The 12500-nt window shown below is 45.4% G+C and overlaps 1 protein-coding gene across 6 annotated transcripts in view; it reads left to right on the plus strand.

The window, feature by feature from the left end:
* nfasca (neurofascin homolog (chicken) a) overlaps nucleotides 1-12500 on the plus strand; it is a 135335-nt gene that overhangs the window by 56788 nt on the left and 66047 nt on the right. For all 6 annotated transcript variants that reach the window (XM_080422876.1, XM_080422881.1, XM_080422878.1 and 3 more), the window contains one exon: nucleotides 9779-9850. The gene's annotated coding sequence lies outside the window, so the exon portion shown is untranslated. The remainder of the gene's footprint in view (nucleotides 1-9778; nucleotides 9851-12500) is intronic.

A 12500-nucleotide genomic window follows, 5' to 3' on the forward strand; every position in this document is an offset into this window, starting at 1 on the left:
CGTCCCTATTTGTACATCATGAATATCTAATGGCACGATGCCATTATGATGGTGGGTGAGGTCATGCTCGGTGTGATTGAGAAGTCCGCGGGGGATCCTGCATATTTCAGACGGGGAGGCAGGGTGTTTGTTAACTCATGTAGAAGGAAACCCACTAACGGATACCTCAGAGGAAGACACCTGCCACTTACCTTGTGTGCAAACACCTAGCATGCTTGGCTCTCTTTACAGACGATCAGACATGCTCTTGTCAGACCACAGCAGAGAATTTTTTAATGTGCATATTAACTTTTTAAACATTAAAAAAGTATTAAACTTGAAAAACAGGGAAATTACTTTAATTACACAATGAACAATCAAACAAGTACATATAAAATAAATGCATGAATTGAACATTTTATTTAACCACTTGCCTTAAGCCCTATTCAAAAACGTAAAAAAAACACATCAAATCAAAAAGGACTCCCGATCCCTCCGAACTTTGCTGAGTGTCACCCCCCGATCTCTCTCCCCATTTCCTGTCAGTCTACTTTCCTATCAATAGAAGCAGAAAAAGACCCCCCAAAAAAAAGGTCAAATAATGTCTGATATATCAGCCAAACCGATATATCGGTCGGGCTCTACAGTGTGCTTGCTAGGCTCAGAGCAACCTGAGTTGATGGGTTCAAATCCGGTTCATGACCTGTGTCACATACCAGCTGCTCTTATCCCAGTGTATCTCCAGTGAAAGAAACCATTTGTACATCCAGACCTCATCTCAGACAGCAGTGGCATTACACGACACGTGCACTTGACATCTGCGCTCCTTGGGATTCGGTCACCTTACATTACCCAAGTTTCTCTGACATGATGAAATCAAAGCAGCGTAGATAAATAAGTTATCGCCGTAAGACTTTTGTCTCATCTGCGAACAAGGATGGCTCATTACAATTTAGAGCAATGTGTCCTGGATTTCATTCATATAACTGAATTCATCTGCTAATGGGCTACAAGAGCATTTGGGTGTAGTGATATACTTGGCTGTGTGTGTGTGTGTGTGTGTGTGTGTGTGTGTGTGTGTGTGTGTGTGTGTGTGTGTGTGCGTGTGCGTGTGCGTGTGCGTGCGTGCGCGTGGTGACCCAGATGTCTATTGTGGCCAGAAGGATTGATCACATTGCACCTTCATTAGCCCACATAACAACATCTGGCCTTTGGACTCCATTTCCTCTACCTTATCACTTCTTCTCTTTGATTTTGTTTTCCCTGCTTCCTTCCTTTCCTACGGTACCTTGCTCTCTCTGTCATCCCACACGTCCTTTAACCTCAAATCATCTCTTTATCTCTCTCCCTGTCTCCGTCAATCACGCATTTAATACAACATGCGCCAGCAGCCATTATGGAAAGAATAATATTACCAAACCAGCCAGCTTGAACGTCCGTCACTGTCTTTTTCTCTCTAACTCTCTCTTTACATCCATATATTTCCATCCTCCTTTACACTCTTGTCTAGTTTCTTTCTGAATGTTTCCTGCCAGTCCTCTTGTATCATCCGCTGACCTCTTGCTGTCTACATCTTTAACCTCTTTCCCTCTTGTTTTCCCCCTTCCCCCATCTTCCGCTCTGTCTGTCCCATCCTATTCACCACATCTCTCTCTCTCTCTTTCTCTCTCACTCAATGTGATGGGCAGAAATTGACAGGGGGTAACAGAACGACGGGTCTCTCCCAGCGTTTTCAGCCACGTGAGTGACATTCGTCTTATAGCTCACGATTCACAGTGTTCCCGGGTCTTTTGAGTTTTGTTTTGTGGACTATGAAGCGTTCAGAAAACAACACAGTCCTGTGTTTACTCTATTTCATTATTCTGATGGGCTTCTCTAACGCTTTATAAGAGTCAGTGGAGAGAGACAGGAAACGGGAGAGAGAGGAGGGGAGTGACATGCAGGGAATGGTCTGGCTGGCCCGTGATATCAAACCCGGGACTTGCTGTCAGACATTAGAGCCTATGTGGTATATGCACCCTAACCATTCAGCTACTGTATCAGGTCCTGTAAAGTTGACAAGATGAAAGGGTGCACCTCTTTCTGAACTCATGCATAATCCTTTTCACATCAAGGTCCATTATTTATTCGGCATTTGAGCCACGGACCACCATTTGATGAGATTTAGACTCTCAGACCCAAAATGTAGAATATTTTGTTATCGTTGGATACGATTTTGACCACAATTCCATGCTGTATTGATGTTGGTACCATTAGGAGAGATAACAGGCCAACGTTGATGAAAAATAACAATTCTTCTACATTCTCTAGACTTCTTGCAAATTAAGTTATGCAGATGTTTAACAATAATTTAACTCTTGAGAGGGTCCATTTGGTTTCATTTTACGCTCTCAATAGTTAAAGATCTATAAGGGTCCATTTGGTTACCAACTCTCCATCATTTAGCTGCAGACCACCTGGAACCCCCTCAAGGACCACCAGTTGAGAACCCCTGTATTAGAAGATCACCTGCACATGTGGTGTCAGTGTGTGTGTGTGTGTGTGTGTGTGTATGTGTGTGTGTGTGTGTGTGTGTGTGTGTGTGTGTGTGTGTGTGTGTGTGTGTGTGTGTGTGTGTGTGTGTGTGTGTGTGTGTGTGTGTGTGTGTGTGTGTGTGTGTGTGTGTGTGTGTGTGTGTGTGTGTGTGTGCGCGCGCGTGTGTGTGTGTGTGCACGCGCATGTGTGTGTGCGTGCGTGTAAGACTCCATGTGCTGCAGGTGGCAATCATCATTTATTAAGGGCTGTCATAAAAGAGTCCGTCTGGACACAGGAAGTGCTTTACCTCACATCACTCCGGGAGCCATGGGGCTGATTTATCTGGGATTGAGCTACTGGGGGCCTCCCCTCAGGGCTGCAAATGGGAGACACACACACACACACACACACACACACACACACACACACACACACACACACACACACACACACACACACACACACACACACACACACACACACACACACACACACACACACACACACACACACACACACACACACACACACACTGTTTGACCAGTCAATCTACGTTGCATCCTTTGCATCTCTCATTCCTTTTCATCCATCCCCCTGTCCTGTCGGATGCCCCTTGTGGGTAGTTCTTTGTGTTGGTTTCCTCGTGCCCCCCTCCCCTCTTCATAATAACTAACCTGCATATCTTGAACCGCTGAACAACCTCATCTCTCTTTTTCTGTCTTTTTCACCCTGTCTCTCGGCCCATCAAATGTAGGTCACTGTGCAGCATTGAGCCAGAGCGCAGGCTGCCAAGCATGACACACACACACACACACACACACACACACACACACACACACACACACACACACACACACACACACACACACACACACACACACACACAGACACACACAAACACGTGCACGATGCCTGGCAACAACGCGTTTATTCCTGCTCCCCCCTCCTTCCCTTCACCCTCACCTCCGCCAGCTTCACTTCCCTCAAGGTTTCGGGAGAAGGTAGCGTTTGCAATCGGACACCGTTTTGTTCGTCCTTGGTCTCCTGCCGGTATACGGACCTTTGTTCTGAGAAGTAGACGGGGTTAATGATGTCACACGTGCACATCATGCTGTCGTTCAACTCCCGCCTGAATTTGTCTTGTATCAGTGCTGTGGGATTCACCACAAACAAAGACTGGTGGGGCTTGAAGTAAAAAAAAAAAAAAGTGGGACTTTTACACTGGCTGCTTGTATTTTAATGAACATGAGTATACAAACACAAATACACATGCACACCAAGGGTAATGTATGCAATTAGTTAGCACTCACAGGCACATGCATGCTCATGCCACACATACACCTGTGTAGAGTGTAGAAACACACACACACACACACACACACACACACACACACACACACACACACACACACACACACACACACACACACACACACACACACACACACACACACACACACACACACACACACACACACACACACACACACACACCCCATCATACCACCATATATTCCATTCTCTACCCCAATATCTAAAGAGTCGTTGCTATAGCAACCCTTTTAAGTGACATTTATCCTAGGAAGTGATGTCATTGTTATAGACTGTACGACCTCCCGTGACCTTTTTAGCGCGTGACCCTTGGCCTTAGAGTGTGTGCACACTGCACAGGCCATTATTGCACCGACCTCTCGCTGTGTGTGTGAGCGCACAGGAGACGCGGTAATGGAGTGAGTTCAGAGGGCAGGAACAGGAGGACCAATTGGAATAGGGAATGGGGGAAAAGGGCTAGAGATAAGGGGGCATGCATGTACTATGTGCAGCATGTATATATACACCCCATGCAGTCACACACCCATACAGAGACCCCCCAGGGATGGTCATTAGTGAGCTGGTGAGTGCAATACCTATTATAGGCCAGCAGGGAATAGTAGGCGATAGACAGGACATGAAGGTACACACACACACACACACACACACACACACACACACACACACACACACACACACACACACACACACTCACACACACACACCACTCTGTGGTCTCATGGGTCTGGTGAGAGGGAAGTGGGAGGGACATGTTGAGTACATTGTGTTTGTGTATGTCAATAATCCCTCTACACATCGCAGACCTCACACTCAAAAGACAACACACAGGCATGGTTCTCTCCTTTTAGTTTGTAAACACTGTACTAATTGTTCTCATATTTAACCACTTTAACCCTGGCGTCCCTATTTTGAGCATGGCATTATATATATGTAAGCAACTTTTTCAAATATTTTCAAAAATGTCAAATTCGAGAAAAAAATTAAAGTCGATCTACGATCTCACAACTCGTCACAATGCGAGCCATTATGATCTTGTAAATCTCAGTCCAGTTCACTAGTTCATGTGATCTGCATGGTAATTTGCCTTTGTCTTGAAGGGAGACAAATATAGTATGATAATGTATTATGAATAATAAATGAATATATTATATGAATGAGTGGTTGTATCTGAGCCATTAAGCTCCAGTTTTTTTATGTGTGTAGTATGTGTACAGACTACAGAGGGATTTCCTCTTTAAAGGTACATTATACTAATGGGGTGAGACACACTCAATCACACGTGCACACGCACGCACGCACGCACTAACAGTGTACCATGAACTCCATCTTAGTCATGATGCTTTAGGTTTATTACTAATATACTCATGTTAAAACCAAACATCCTCCACTAGTTCATGCTTCAGTAGACTATGTCCACATTTAGTCATGAACCCTCTGGCGTCTCACATTTTGTTTTATAATGCCATTTTAATGGGTCCTGGGTCCTGGGTCATGGGGTGGGGATGGCTGACTTAAAGCTAATTATTTTTCACAGTAAATGCACCCTTGAGATGACGGCATTGTTGCTGATCTTCAATTAAGCCTTAATTACTTGGATTTAATCAATCATAGTATGCCCATATCATAGGCTCAAGAAAGGGAACTGTTGTTTTTTTGGGGGGGGATTATAAAAACATCATTTGATGTATTAGTCCTAATCACAGCACATGTTCTCAGCACATGGAGCTGTACAGTACAGTTCACTTTTAAATAGATGTCCTTGATATAGTTGTTGCCAGTTAACCACATAAACCCCATACGGTGTCTAGCGCAGTCCCTCAGGGCTCTATACTAGTGACTTTTCTGTTTTCGCTCTAGAGTCTACATTAAATATTTTCGCTGAAAATAGCCGATCGACAAGCTCACAACGCGTTGTGAGCTTGTCGATCTGCTATTTTCTGCAAAAGTTTTCCCAGAATATGGATGCTGACGTTTAAGTGGTTAAAAAGCACAGTAGATTGTGTACAATCTGTAGGAAGCCATTGTAATGAGAGGTGGACCATGTAGATGACAGGGACCCAAATTAGCAGCCATATCTAATTTGGTGTACTGTCAATAGAAATGAGTCACACACTCACTCACACATACTGTGCACACACACGCGCACACACACACACACACACGCACGCGCGCGCACACACACACACGCACACACACACACACACACACACACACACACACACACACACACACACACACACACACACACACACACACACACACACACACACACACACACACACACACACACACACACACACACACACACACACTATCTCTCTCTCTTGCAGGCATAACCTGATTATGTCAGGGACCATATGGTGAGCTCCATATTAACTGTGTCATCTCTGACGACCTGAAGAGAGGTTGAGTCTGGATGGATGGATAGATAGATAGATGGATCGCGTGTGTGAGGTGTAGGGCAAGCCACAGAGTATATACCTCCGACACAGTCACACACACACACACACACACACACACACACACACACACACACACACACACGCACACGCACACGACACACACACACGTAGTCCATACTGCTCAATACTGTATGGTGAAGGTCATATGAGGGTCATGTGCACTGGCTCATTCCTCCTGAGACTCATTCATATATTATAGGAATATTCACATGATCAATCTTTCATTGCCTCCTCTCTGCTTTTAGTTGTCCCCTTATACATGGCACACACACACACACACACACACACTGATTTATTTATACTGATTACGAGCGTTCTACAGTATTGTCATACCACTGTTTGAACACTTGTTCCATGAATATTCGTCAAAAAATAACAGATCTACAAGCATGGTGAGTTTGTAAATTGGCTATTTACACAAAACAGATCTGGTGTACTGTGAGGGTTAGGATGAGCCGATGAGGGAAAAAAGGAGTTGGCCCAGGGGAGAGCCCTGGGGGACTCCGGTCAACCTTTTATTTTTGACCTTTTATACGGGTGAAATCCCATTGAGATACAAGATCTCTTGGGAGCCCTTCACAGGGTAGCAGCAGTATAAAAAGTTACAACTTGCAAAACATATACAAACAATAAATACAAAAACGGAACATTTAAAATAATTTATGAGTGCAACAGTGTCAACTAAGTATACAGTAAAGTCATTAGAGTCAAAACTACTCCATCAAATGCAAATGTGCTCAAATATTGTAGGCCAACTACTTGAGAAACTCTATGAATCAGCCTACCATAAGTAAGTAAGTAGGTCAGAGTGGCTTATTGTTGGTATCGGCCGAGAGCGTGTATCCCCTTCTCAATGCGCCAGACCGCTGGGAGATGGATTGCTGAGATTGAGCGCAACACCCACAGTACCATCAGCTCCCAGTACTTACTACACGTCTTCAAGCCGTGATACTCACACTTGTTTGAGTTGACGGTGCTCGGGATTGAACTCACAACCTTGTGGTCCAAAGGCGAGTGCTCCACCAACCGAGCTCCCATAATAGCAATAAGACGACTGGCCAACGACAAAATGTTACCATCAAACTGGAGATACAGGGTTCCATGATGTAATAGGGTTAGACTGAAGCACTCATCATCATCATAATCATCATATCACAAATACACAGTACACACAGTACACACAGTACACACACACACACACACACACACACACACACACACACACACACACACACACACACACACACACACACACACACACACACACACACACACACACACACACACACACACACACACACACACACACACACACACACACACACACACACACACACAGAGAGAGAGAGAGAGAGAGAGAGACTCCTCAAGTAGGGCATACTGCTCCATGATGCCCTTCGGCAAGGCACTTAACCTAGAAAAGCGATGTGTGCCCCCAGATGTTCAGTATGTGCTGTGGTGTGGTCGGTTGGCAGTAAATTAAGTATAACATTAAACTAGGGTTGAACTGTCTCATCATCAGCCCTGCCTGTAAGGATGATGCAACATCTAATGTGTAGAACAGCAGCACTACAGCTACTGTACACTGTACTGTTAAAGGAATACTGTAGTTCACCAAAAAAAAAAAGTCACATGCAGACTTGAATTCATGGATATTTTTTAGCTTTCTTCGCATTCCTAAGCCAATAATTTGATGACCAGCGGACCAGTAGGCAGCGGTTCCGGTAGGAGACACAAAGGAGACTCTTTGTGTCTCCTACCGGAACCGCTGCACCGTCATCAAATTATTGGCTTAGGAATGCGACAAAAACTAAAAAATATCCAATAATTCAAGTCTCCATGGGGTGACTGATAGGAAAAAAATACATTTTGGGGATGAACTATCCCTTTAAACTGGCAGGTGTCATTTCAAAATCAATAGAGCCTGCACGTTTTCTTAAAAAGGGAAAATGTTTCTGAATGCTTACTGTGGTATATCCTCCAGCATATGATGTACCACCATACATACATAATGTATTAGCAGACCTGTATGACATCATGCTCAAATCATTTAGTTCATCCTGGCTTCAGTGTTCCTGGCCGTGTAAGGAAAAGAGACAATTGTGTGTGAATAATGTGAGGAAGGTTTGCATCGGTGGAGGGATATCTACCGTAAAATAGCACAGTATATAGGTTGCATCTATGCGTGTGTGTAGATTGTACGTATGTGTGCGTCTGTGTGCATATGTGTGTTCCTACGGTCTGCTGTCCTCCAGGCAGTCTGTAAACGTATGCACCGACAGCAGCAGAGGAAAAAAGGTGGAAATGCAGAGATAGTGGACTCCCTACTTTATCATTTTGCTCTCTCTCTCTTTTCCTGCTCTTTCTGTCCTAATGAACAGCATGTGAACCTAAGGCAGTATGACACAGACGGAGCTCTTTGAAGGCACCCACAACTTATAACACACACACACACACACACACACACACACACACACACACACACACACACACACACACACACACACACACACACACACACACACACACACACACACACACACACACACACACACACACACACACACACGCACACATATGCACACACAAATTGAGTACATGAAAAAACAGACTTGAGATGTCTGACACACTCTCGCACATTCAGACTATTACGCACGCACGCACGCACGCACGCACGCACGCACGCACGCACGCACGCACGCACGCACGCACGCACGCACGCACGCACGCACGCACGCACGCACGCACGCACGCACGCACGCACGCACGCACGCACGCACGCACGCACGCACGCACGCACGCACGCACGCACGCACGCACGCACGCACGCGCACGCACGCACGCACGCACACACACACACACACACACACACACACACACACACACACACACACACACACACACACGCACGCACTATCAGACAGTCTGCGTTAGCTCATTGTGTACCATGGCAAACAAAGAAATGGTCAAATTCAGCACATCTGACTGGAACGTCTGTTCTTTTCATCTCTGTTGCACTGCACAGGTCGTTTCACTTGCATTGTTGATAGCGGTCTTAAAAGCTCCAAATTATAGCTGACCTCCTCTATAGTACACAAGTCTGAAGCAGTCCACCAAAGCGCCAGCACTTTCCCAGGAATATTTTATTGTAGTGTTTACTAGATTGGTCTCTGACTTTATTGTAACTGAACTTCCTTGCCCTTGTTTTCTGATGTATCGGGAGATATAGCCAGTTGCACTTTTAGCTCACCATTGTGCCTTAGTACTGTACGTTCTGCAGGAAAAATAAGGTAACACTCATGCAGTCAGACAAGAGAGGGAATCCGTTCCATTGTCAAGGATATAAACCGCTAACCCCCACTCAGCAGTCAGCAGTGTGTGTGTGGGTGTGTATGAGGATCCTCTACTGTATGTTTCCAGCAACCCATTCTTAACATGAAGTTTCTTTTTTATAGAAACCGTTAGTAAAGTATTTTCATCTCTCCTTACAGGTCTGAAAAGTTGTCACCATAGCAGTGGGTGAATATACAGAAGACGGTGTCTATTCAACGCTTGCAATACGGGTAAGTCGATGTTCACTTTTGTCTGTGTGTTTGCTATGACCCATTTTGGGTGGGAACCCCTTTTTGTAACTATACCTTTCAGGACGGGAACCCCTTTTGGGGTTCCTGCTGCTATGTACAGTATATAGCAACATACATTTTTACAATTTTTTAAATAAATATTTGATTTTTTTCAGCAAACTTAGGTCAGGATTTAGAAGGCGTTTTTAGAATCGGCCTCAGGTCTCAATGGGATAAGCGGTACTTTCTTCAGAGTGTGTTTCAGAAACCATCACTCCATGTCAAATTAATCTTAGTCCTTCTGGCAGGCCTTGTCGAGCGTCGACTTCAACTCGCTCTGTCAGCTTCCCATCAACCACAACCGCAGTGTGTGTAAGTGTGTGTATGTGTTCAGAGAGTGGAGCAGAAGGGTTACGGTTCAGTAAAGTTCAGTCGTATTTTAAGCAGCTCCTCTCCACTATGCTACGAATCCTTAAGACCCAAGAGGGCAAGCGAAGAGGGGGAAGGATGGATACAGGTAACCGAGAAGGAGCCTAGAGTACTTTGTGTGGGTGGGTGGGTGGGTGTGGGGCTGTGTCTTCTATCACGCCATGGTAGGGCCACAGGAGAGGGGTTCTGTGGGTAATTGTGTGTGATGGGGTGGTGATCAGGAACATGGGAAGCCCGGAGGGTTCGTACATAGTGGTTGTCGGGGTGATGATAGTGGTGTCTCTGTGTGTGTGTGTGTGTGTGTGTGTGTGTGTGTGTGTGTGTGTGTGTGTGTGTGTGTGTGTGTGTGTGTGTGTGTGTGTGTGTGGGGAGGGGGTTGGGGTGCGGTTAGTGTGTCAATGCCCTGGGCATCGCCACGGTCTCAGAGAGAGTGAGCGAGAGAGAGAATGGCAGAGAAAGAGAAACTGGAGAATAATATGAGAAGGGGGTTCAAGAGAGATATAAAGCATTAGATATAGACTTATACCAGCTCTTGTGGTGATAGAGATTAATTGCACACACACACATCGCCTTTGCAAATGGTTCAGTGAGGCTAAACCATTTTTTATGTGGCCCGCAGACAATTTATTGGACTGTAGAAAATATACAGTAATAGCAATGCATCTTAAAAAAGGCTGAATTGTTTTTGTTTTGTTCACAGCACAGATGAGTGATTTACATTTGGCTACACTGCTAATAAAGTGCTATTGATATTGCACTGCAGTTAAATAAAATTGGTATGATGCGATGCATTTGTAAGTGACTTTGTTATGGTCCACAGTATGACAGTAGATGCAGTCGCCACTTAGGTGTTTACATATTTTCAAATATGGCCCCCTACAGCCCACTGAGGGGATGAACATACAGATTGAAACAGATTGAGACGTACATATATTGGGCTGCAATGGTTCGAACTCGGCTCCTCCTGGCATAATGTGTTCATAATGTGTTCTTGACACTGAACCTGTACCGTCTGAATGTTATCCATAAGTGGTCTGAGTGGTCGTAAAAAAGACAAGTGGTGAGAAAACAAGACCAGGAGACCTGGTTCTGCCAGACCCCTAGTGGTTGAAATCTGAATGGCTGGGTAGGAAAAGAGGGACAGACCGACCGACGGACAAAGCCTCCTGTAGGCCGACCCCCTGGGTCTGGCAAAGACAAGAGAGAGAGAGAAACTTTCAGGAAAATTGACTGGCAGTTGAACTGGTTCGAATAATGTGTTCCTTCCACGTGCTACGTCTAACCAGGGAAACTCCCCCCTGTCGTGTGATAAGAAGGCTTGTTAGCTCTCATGCATTAAAGGAGGCATGAGCTCGGCTCTGAGCTCTCCCTAGGTTGGCAGAGGGAGTGTAGCGCCCAGGATTACTTAGACGATTGGCATTGGGTGAAAAAAAGGAAGGAAGGAAGAGTGATGAGGAAGAGGGAGCAGAGGAGACGAGGGGTGAGGGATGAAGTAGCAAGGATGAAGGGGTGAGGATGGGGGGGATGAGGATGAAGGGGTGAGGATGAAGGGTTGAGGATGGGGGGATGAGGATGAAGGGGTGAGGATGAAGGGTCGAGGATGAAGGGGTGAGGATGGGGGGGTGAGGATGGGGTGGTGAGGATGAAGAGGTGAGGATGAGGGGGTGAGGATGAGTGGGTGAGGGATGAAGTGGCGAGGATGAGAAGGCAAAGAGAAAGGAAAGGTTTCTTTTGTCCCATAAGAGCACTATTAGCCACCACCTACCCCTTCAAAATGGCTCTATTGCAGTGGTTCTCAAAGTGGGGTCCGGGGTCCCGGCCCCCAAAGGACCCCTGGACCCCACTTTGAGAACCACTGCTCTAATGGCATGCCCTGTTAGTGGCAACGATAGTGTTTAATACAGGGTACCTGTGGAGTACGAATGCTATTCATTGGACTTGAGTACAAAGAATGTGAATACCTGCAGGCCAATGATTGAATCCCACTATTGGAACTGAGCATTACAGCCTCCATCTTATACAGAATGAGCTCATCTCCATTGCAAACACTGTGCTGTGTTTGATCTCAATGGTGGTGGATATTTTTATCGAACAAAAACACTTAACAGTGTCCAAGGGGTCAGTCAGCATTCTGTTTTCCAGATCTCTGTCTTTCATATATGAGCTGAGGAATTCAATCATGTCAGTGGTTACACATTTATTACACAAACACAATTATACT

The sequence above is a fragment of the Gymnoscopelus braueri genome (genome assembly GCF_963280865.1).
Source record: "Gymnoscopelus braueri genome assembly, chromosome: 3".
Lineage (NCBI taxonomy): Eukaryota > Metazoa > Chordata > Actinopteri > Myctophiformes > Myctophidae > Gymnoscopelus > Gymnoscopelus braueri.